Source organism: Taeniopygia guttata, chromosome Z (genome assembly GCF_048771995.1).
Source record: "Taeniopygia guttata chromosome Z, bTaeGut7.mat, whole genome shotgun sequence".
In the NCBI taxonomy this organism is placed as follows: domain Eukaryota; kingdom Metazoa; phylum Chordata; class Aves; order Passeriformes; family Estrildidae; genus Taeniopygia; species Taeniopygia guttata.
Genome location: NC_133063.1, coordinates 33038217 through 33046874, shown reverse-complemented (window position 1 = coordinate 33046874; position 8658 = coordinate 33038217). Strand labels below are relative to the sequence as shown.

General features: G+C 43.0%; 1 protein-coding gene across 4 annotated transcripts in view; it reads left to right on the top strand.

Moving 5' to 3' along the window:
- The first annotated feature begins 494 nt into the window (after positions 1 to 494).
- Positions 495 to 8658, top strand: part of KIAA1958 (KIAA1958 ortholog) — a 68780-nt gene continuing 60616 nt past the window's right edge. For all 4 annotated transcript variants that reach the window (XM_072922886.1, XM_072922885.1, XM_072922887.1 and 1 more), the window contains exon 1: positions 495 to 721. The gene's annotated coding sequence lies outside the window, so the exon portion shown is untranslated. The remainder of the gene's footprint in view (positions 722 to 8658) is intronic.

Below are 8658 nucleotides of genomic sequence, written 5' to 3'. Positions count from 1 at the left end.
GCTGTCTGGACATACCCACTTTGAGTGGGTGAGGTGCTGCAAGTCAGGAGACCTCCACCAGAATAATGAAAATTACATTATTTCAGCTGAGAACGTGTTCCTTGGCCATGCATCCCCGTTTCACACGCATGCATTTCTTTGTTTTCACTCCTGCCCACGGTACTGCAGGGAATGCAGCTCCCCGTTGCCTGTTTCCCCGCAGAGGGGCACGGTGACCCCCTCTCCGCCCCGTTCAGCCGCCCGGGAGGGACAGGTGTCCCTTGGGTGTCCCTCAAGGTACTGTGCTGTGCACCAGACGCGGTGCATGTGCGGTGTTCCAGGTCACACAGCCTGCGGTGCTGTGCGGTGTGCAGTGTGCCAGGGCACACAGCCTGCGGTGCGGTGCGGGGTGTGTGAGCTGCTGTGCGGTGTGCAATGGCACACAGCCGGCGGTGCGCTGCCAGTCCAGGCCGGTGTGCGGGTGTGCCATTGCACACTTCCTGCGGTGCGGGGGACAGGGCGCCGGTTTCCGGTGGCTGACAGGAGTCGCAGCCCGCCGCTGCCTCCTCCGGCGCGGAGTACCACACACCCCCACACACACCGCGGGGAGGAGGAGGAGGAAGAGGGCGGAGGGAGCAGAGCAGCCCCCAGCCCCCGAGCGTATCGCCCTGATCCCCCCCATGCAGTACGGGCAATATAGCACGGCTCCCCGCCCCGCGCTCCCACGGACAGGCACCTGCAGGTACGTGACCGCCCGGCCGCACCGTGTGCGTGGATGCGTGTGCGGGGGTGCGTGTGTGTGCATCCAGCGCTGCCCGCCGCGGCGGCGGGCGATACTCCCGTGTCTGGCTCGCTCTCTTTGTGCGCGGCCAAGGGCTCTCTTGGAAGCTTCGCCGGGCACAGGCAGGGGTCCCCCGGCCTTGTTGCGGAGCGCTGTGCAGTGGCACGGCTCGGTGTGTCCCCCGGACTGCACGGGGCGTGCTGATGAAGGACAGGGGAGGCAGCGGTGCTTGAGGGGTCGTGGTTTGTCACAACGTACGGAGTGGAGTAGAGCCCCTCGCCCCGCCTGGCACCCTCTTGCAGAAAGAAAAGTGACCCTTACAGCCCGCCCCCCCAACTCCCCCCCCCTCCCAACTCCCCCAACCCCCCCCAACCCCCCCACCCCCCCCACCCCCCCAACCCCTCCCACCCCTAGCTCCCGGCTGCAATGGAGATGGGCAGGCGCAGGGGGCTGTGGTTTGGGGCCCCAGGGGTCTGCCGGCTGCAACGAGAACGGGGCCGGAGGCCAAGTGCCTGGCGGTGTATTTTGGTCCCATGTGAGATTCGAGCCCCCTGGCAGCTCCCGCAGGGGAGCTCTGAGGGGTCCCTCTGATCTCCAGTCCAAGCAGGCAGTGGGGTGAGCCCTGGGAAGGGCAGCTCCACACTAACTTGGCTTGTGGACGAGGCAGGAGCAATGAGGCAAGCCAGAAAACAGAAGCAAGCTTGGAAGGGATGGTTACATGTAAAGGAAAAGGATGAAAATGATAGAGAGATATACTGAGCTTTCTGCAATTCAATTCCAGCTGTCAGACAGGGAGCTGCTCTCCAGCCAGAGGAGTAACTATGATACATTAAAACTCACCTTCCATCTGCAGCATTAATGGTTATAAATATCTCCTGAACACAGCTGACAGTTCAGTAGTACTAGATGTAGAGTACGTCTATTTCCATTCAAGTGAGTGAAGATCTGTCATAAGAACAAAACAATACACTCAGTAAAAATGACATCCTTGTATGTGGCTGGCTTTCAACATTTGAATTGTTAATCAGTGAAGTTTGCTTTTGACTGCTTTCTTTGCCATTCCCCCACTTATTGTTCTCAGAAATACAACCTCTGCCAGTGGTGTTGCAATGCTAAAACTGTGATAGATGCTAAAGCTTGGCTGTGAACCAGCACAAATGGTAATGTTTTTCATTTTTCTGTTGATTTGAAGATAAATGGGACTAAGCACTTAGTGTGCTTGATAGCAGCAATGAGAATTTGCATGAAAAAAATTACATCCCTTTACTGTGTTCTGGATGGAAACTTTTCAGCTAAGGAACTAGGCTTATTTTTCTTCTCCCCCCCCCCCCCTTTTTTTTTTTTTTTTTCTTTAAACAGAATAATCCCAAAAGGTCTTTTCAGGTCAGGAATGACCAGTTCCTGTTTCTCTCATGGCTTCTTCAGTTCTCCTCCATATAATTCAGAGCTCAGAGCAACAGGGCAGTACTCACATGGTTGTGCAATTAACCTAATTACCTCAGCCAGCACCACACTGGGAATGCATGACTGCCCCACAGCACCAAGTGCGTGGTTTCAGACAGTTTTGACTGACTGGCTTTACCAGAAGCTGGGGAAAATTGCCTCGGGGTTCAAATCTGTCAGTTGTCTCAGGCTGATTATTCAAATGTCATTTCAGGTTTGGCTAAACCTGTTTTTGATCACTTCTAAAGCCACACAAAAATTAGAAATCACACGGTTCATTCACTTACCTACTGTCCTGTACTGAGCCTGCTGCTTAACCTGGCTAAATCATGCCCAGTACCCATCTTCTCCTTTTGCCTGTGGCTTTGAGCAAAAAGAGATTTTTTAACCTTTTGCTCAAGCTTATCAGCTCTTTGAAATCCTTCATAGGTAAGCATGGTAGTTAAAAACCTTGCACCCAGAAAAATAACAGGTAAAAGAATTGGTAAAAAGATATGTGTGACTTAGTATTAACAGAAAGTGTTGAGGGGATGATAGGTGGTTTTACATTCAGTGTAAAACTTGTTGTAAGAGAGATACACCATAGAGTTACGATTTTTGCTGTTGCCACTAATTCATCTCAAGAGTGTAGCAGAAGTTTTCTTTGTATTCCTCTAAAATAGCTAGGTGTTCAGAAAGTAACTTAAAACTTGTGTAGAAACTGTAACAGCTCGAGTACTTCTCTAGCCATTGTTAGCAAGCTGGGGGTTTTTATGTAACCAAATATGTATTGATATTGCTCCTGTACTGATGCATCTATGCGCTGGTGGTAAGTTTACACCAGGAAGTTTTCTATAATTTAACTTACTGGAAGTTTCAAGAGCAAGGTATAATTCTGTTTCATTCACACAGTGATAATGGATTTATAGTCACGAGTTCCTAGAGCAGCAGCAGTTTACTGCCTTAGCTGTTCTCACCTGGCAGTCATCAACTGCACCTGCCTTAAGAGACCACTGAACCTCTCCCTGGTGCCAGTTTGACTTGGCTGTCATATGTCCACCTACTGCAGCTCCATGGAGACTTGCAGTTTCAGCAATGATATCCTTTGGTATTTCCAGTCTCCCAGCTTTATGCCTCTTCGCCTTCCTTCCCTGTTAGTAATAAAACGCAGACAGAAGAGGTCTGAAGGTTTTAAGTGTAATCCCAGCCTTTGGCACTCATCTCCATAGTGCCACTGTTTTTCCACATATGGGCTCTGGGAGTGATAACCCACCCACTCACAGAGGTGGTGTGAAAATGAACTGCTGTTGGTAAGGCACTTTCGCAGAAATGCATGTGCCAATTGGTCCTATTGAGGATTGTTGTACATCTGGTAATTCAAGTGTAACTGGCTGAACATTGGCTCTGCTTCCAAAAGTTATTCCCACACACCTTTTTTGCAAATTAAAACAGGGTGACATGAAGGTTAGTGACTTAAAGGTACAGCAAATTTTTATTGGGTTTTCTAGTCCTTTCTATGAAAAATATTTAAAAATGAGTGTTAGCTTGTATGAAATGTTTCCATTATGGGCTAACATAATAAGTTAAAGGAAGTCAAAAGATATACACCTTACTATGAATAATGAAGAGAACCAATGGACCCCAGCTGTTTCATCTTCATTTACTTGACCTTGGTTCTGATTTGTTGATTTATGAACTTTATTTACTGGTCAGGTTGGTAAATTCTCTTGCAAGACAGAACTTACAGGGTGTCAATACTCTCTTGTTTCTGTGGTAAACAGTACATCTCACAGATTCCCTTATGACCCTCCTGGTTGGCCACTGACCATCTGTGTTTTTCCTGAAGTAAATAAAAGGTCTTGGTCATATGACTGTCCAAACTTAAGCATTCAAAAAGGAAACAAAATATTAAGTTTCTTTCAGCATGGTGAGAATGTCCTGTAGTTTAGCCACAGTCATACATACACAATTAGGATGTGTTTTCTTCTGAAAATCGTATGGTGAAAAATACCTATCTCAGATCGTGGGTTTAGTTTGATCTCTGTAGAGCCTCTGCTTTGCCTGACTATGTGCTAAGAAATTACTCTGTGTGATCTAGGGGCTATTCTCAATTACAGGTATTTTCCACATTTTCTGCACAGTAAGTTTTTATCATGGTCCTTGTATTGCTGAAGATTTCTTTCACACTTCATTTGCTTTTCTTATTTTTTGTTTAGCAACAGGCAGGATCTGAAACTTTTGTTCACTTGACTGATGTTAGCTCAGAGTCATCATGAGTTCTGTTGGAGTCTGGCATTTTAGGATTTTTGTCCTATGAAAAGTTGCAGGAACAAAATTTTTCACCTCTAAGTGCAGAATCACAGGGTTAGATTAATGGTATTCACTGAGTACTGTGACCTTCTGCAAGTTATTATTTCTGTTGTTCAAGGCAATTATTTTCTAATAGCAGTCATCATACCGTTAGTATTTTACATGTCTGTTTTACAAATGGTGCCCCTGGCAACTGGAAGAGATAAGGGGAGGAAAGAGATTCCTGTCCCATTTTCTCTCCAGCTTTGTTTATTTCATCAATTTATTTTTTTTTTTAATGGTCTGCCCTATTGTTTTCCTCTGTGATCTTCAGTAAAGTGAGCGTCCTTGATCAGTTTGACCAATCAGGCATTAAAAAAAAAAAAAAACAACCAAAAAAAACCCCAAAAAAAACCAAACCTGAAACCTTTTTTTGAAAACAGAAACATAACCATATAGCAGTGATCGAACATCTAAATGTACATGAGACTTTACTTCTCATCTAGTCCAGTGGAAGCTTTCTTGCATCACCAGTGCTGTAGATTGAAAGCTTGGTTGTTCAGTCCCTTTACCTAAGCACAGCTGCATCTGCAAGAAAGAAATAGGCAAGAAAGGTCTCCAAGATATAATTATTTTCTACAGCAGTTTTTTTTCAAAATATATTTAAAGTTGATAGCAACAGATTTTAGTAATTTTGAATTTCACTGTCTATCCTCATGGGGTTAAGGCTGGAGAAATGCAAAACCACTGATAATCTAGTAGGTTAAAGGTTTCAAATGAAATAAAGTGAAATTAAGTGAAGCAACTGGAGCCACACGATGAGACACGCCATGAGATGTGTAGATGGTGTGCCCGAGGAGTTGGAAGATCCCTATTGCTGCAATCAACCAGATTAAAGATAGAGTGATGCTAAAGTGACTACGGTCCTGTTCCGCCCTTATGCTAGACCCACAGTTTTTGTTATCTCTGTTACTCCGATACTCCTCATTTACACATAAATTGGCTGCCACTCCGCGCCCTGTTTAAGCATGGAGGGGGGGTGCCCGAAGCAACCAATGTAAAAAAGGACAGCGAGCTACACTGTGTGGGACTTCAGGGCATCAAAGGCCCCCCGCTGGCTGGATCCAGCACCAGTGATCTCTCTATCTCTTTTCTTTCTCTTTCTCTTACCCTCTCCCATCCTCTTTCTTCCTCTTTCTCATACATTGCAGAGTTTACAAATACAGCCATTTGCTAATGGTGCCCCTTCATGCAAGTAACCATTTTTAAGTTCTCCCTCAAATAAAATTGTTACTTATTAAAGGACCACCAGTGCTGTTTTTGCATCTCTAGCCAAAGGTATTTTTGAATATGAGACACTTTCCTACCCCTCTTGTGTTGGGCAGTCGAAAGAGATACCCAATAAGCGGGCAGGGAGAGCAGGGAAATAACCTCTTAGCTGTAAGCCAAGATAGGTTTGAGCAGTGCCAAGACAACAGCTGCCCGGGAAAGGCCACAGCTTGACTGATACCCTTCTTGAAGTTGTTATCTCCCCCTTCCCTGCCTTCAATTAAAAAAAACAGATTTTGTAATATGGCTCAGCTGAACCCAGACATTTATGCTCAGCTGAACCCAGACATTTATTTTGCAGGTGTAAATTTCCACATGGTGGAGGACTGTGGTTTACAAACTATAAATGACACTTAATAGGTTCTTCAGTAGTGACCCAAAATAGCTGCTGTTATATTTTATTAATATGTACAGGTGTGTCATATATAAATATTAATAGTATACAAATATAAAATTGTGCTTATTTATAAATACATATACATATGTAAGATCAATAATACATATAAGTAATATAATTTCATTTTGAAATTCTTTTCAACATTCTGTAATATTAAATATAATATAGTCTATTAGCATGGTATATACATTTCGTCATTATGCATTATTATTTTTATTGTTACTATTTAACATGTTCTGTTCCATTGTCAGATGAGAGAGAAAAGAGAGGTCTTGCACACAAGGTGTCTAACTTACAGGATTAGTGAGCAGTGGTTCTGCTGGAATCTGCCCTATCCAGTATTTTCCTGAATGATACAGTGTAAGAAATAACACAGTTCTCTCTCTGTATTGCATTTGTACAGAGCATGAGGCCAGAAAGAGACAAAAAGATATGGGAGCACAGAATCAAACTTCAAAATCATCTCAACAGATATGGGATCTGGGCTGGAGATGACAGGGTGTGAGGTGTAAAATGTAGGGTTCTGGGTTCTGCTCTGTGCTAGGTGAGGAAAATGCTGACATTACAAGCTAGGTAGCTATTTTGTGTGTGTGTGTATGTGTGTAAACAAAAAATTCTGTGCAAAGGGAAGGAGGTTACTTTGCTCTATGGCTGATGTGGGTGGGACAGGGAACAATTTTTGGTAGGAGGGAAGGTCAGGGCTAGGCATTAAAATATGCTCATTAGCCAGTGTGATATGGGAATAGGTGTGCAGAGGATGTCAGTGGCATAAAAAGGAAAGCACTGTGGTGAAATGTAAAAACTTCTTGATTGGCATATCTTCGGCTTTGTCCTTGCCACAGTGCTGATATCTGATATGCTGGTGCAGAAAAGCACTGGAACAGTGAGAAACCTCTGTTTTTTCAAATCACACACTGGCATGGTATTTACACTTACCTGGGCTACAGCAGGTACTTCTGTGCATAGCAAATTTCTAGAATGAGAGAGCTAATCTTCCCAATTTTCCCAAAATTACAAAAATTTTCCCAAAATAACAAAAATATTAGCTTTTTGTATGCACTACGTCTTGCAATGCAACTTTTCTGTTTGTCTCCTCTCCTTAAACCTGAAGTCACAGACTGTAATTTCTATACTGCTGGTATCTTTGCAAGTTAAGTACAGAGGGGAGAGGGTATATTTATGTTACAAGTGTTCTCCCAAAGCTGTAGAGAAAACCCTCATCGCCCTGTGATAGTTTGCAAAATCTGCTGCAATACACCATAAGGAGCCAGCATATTTTAGCTGGTAACACTCCAAATGTCATAGCTTGGAATTTGCAAAATATTGCAGGATGGAAAAAAAATTGATGAACTGTCTCAAAATGTAGGAGCTGGCACTTTTTCTTCTTTTTTTTTTTTTTGTTGTTGTTTTGTTTTGGTTTTTTTTTTGTTTTGTTTTGTTTTATCTGTGAGGTTTTGATCTTGCTGTTAAGCCAGGTTTGTACAGAAGATGGCCAGCTACTCATGCAGTGGAATGTTTTCTGTTTTCCATCATGTGGATTGTCCTCTATGGCAGTCCACAGTCATACCAGGTCATGTCACTCTGAAGTTAAATATTTGGTCAGATTTTGTTGTAACTAAAAGTTTTTTATAGTCTCCCTTTTTTTCATGTTTAATGAGGAAACTGAGTATTTTCTATTCAAATTTTAGATTTCATACTGTCTTTTTTTAGCTCTGTTAGGAGGAAGAATTATGTCTGATTTTCTTTTTTTTTTTTTTTTTAAACTTTCTGATCTATAACTATAAAAAAAAGGGAGTGCTTTAAAAAAAACCTGAGCTCTTACAGTGCCAGTGTTAATTTTTTTAAACCCAGGAGGCAAACATTTATTGTGTAACCAAGAAATTGCAATTGGAACTGTTCCATAAAGTGGTTGGCATAGTCTCTGCCAGATATGCGTATCCTAGCAATTTTAACAGACTTGACGAGTGCTGATGACTTAATTTCAAGCCACTCAAGTTTAACATTTCCATCTCTGGTTTCCAAAAGTACTATCACTATAACTATTGTGGGAAAAAGGAAGTTAAAAAGAAGTGTTGTTTTGTGTTTGTAATGATTTATTATTAACTATCTGCTGTCAGGTGGATATTTTCCAAATCTTCTAGATTTCAAGTGAAGATTCTCTTTACAAGATTAAAATTAGTGCCTCCAAGCCAAGGCATGCAAAAAACGCTCATGCAAATAACTTGTGTCCACAACATCTTTCAGTTAAATCCCTTTTTCTGCACACAGCTTCACTTCATAGCAGTGTATAACTAAGACCCCCATAAATGACAAATATTCTCTGAACTCAGTATTATGAATTAAACAAGCTATGTAGTATTCCATCCATTTTGTCTGCCCTGGTGGTTGGCATCAGCCTAAAAATCAGGCACAGTGCCAAGTGTTTGCTGAACAGGCAGTGTGATTTGATTGAAATATTGGT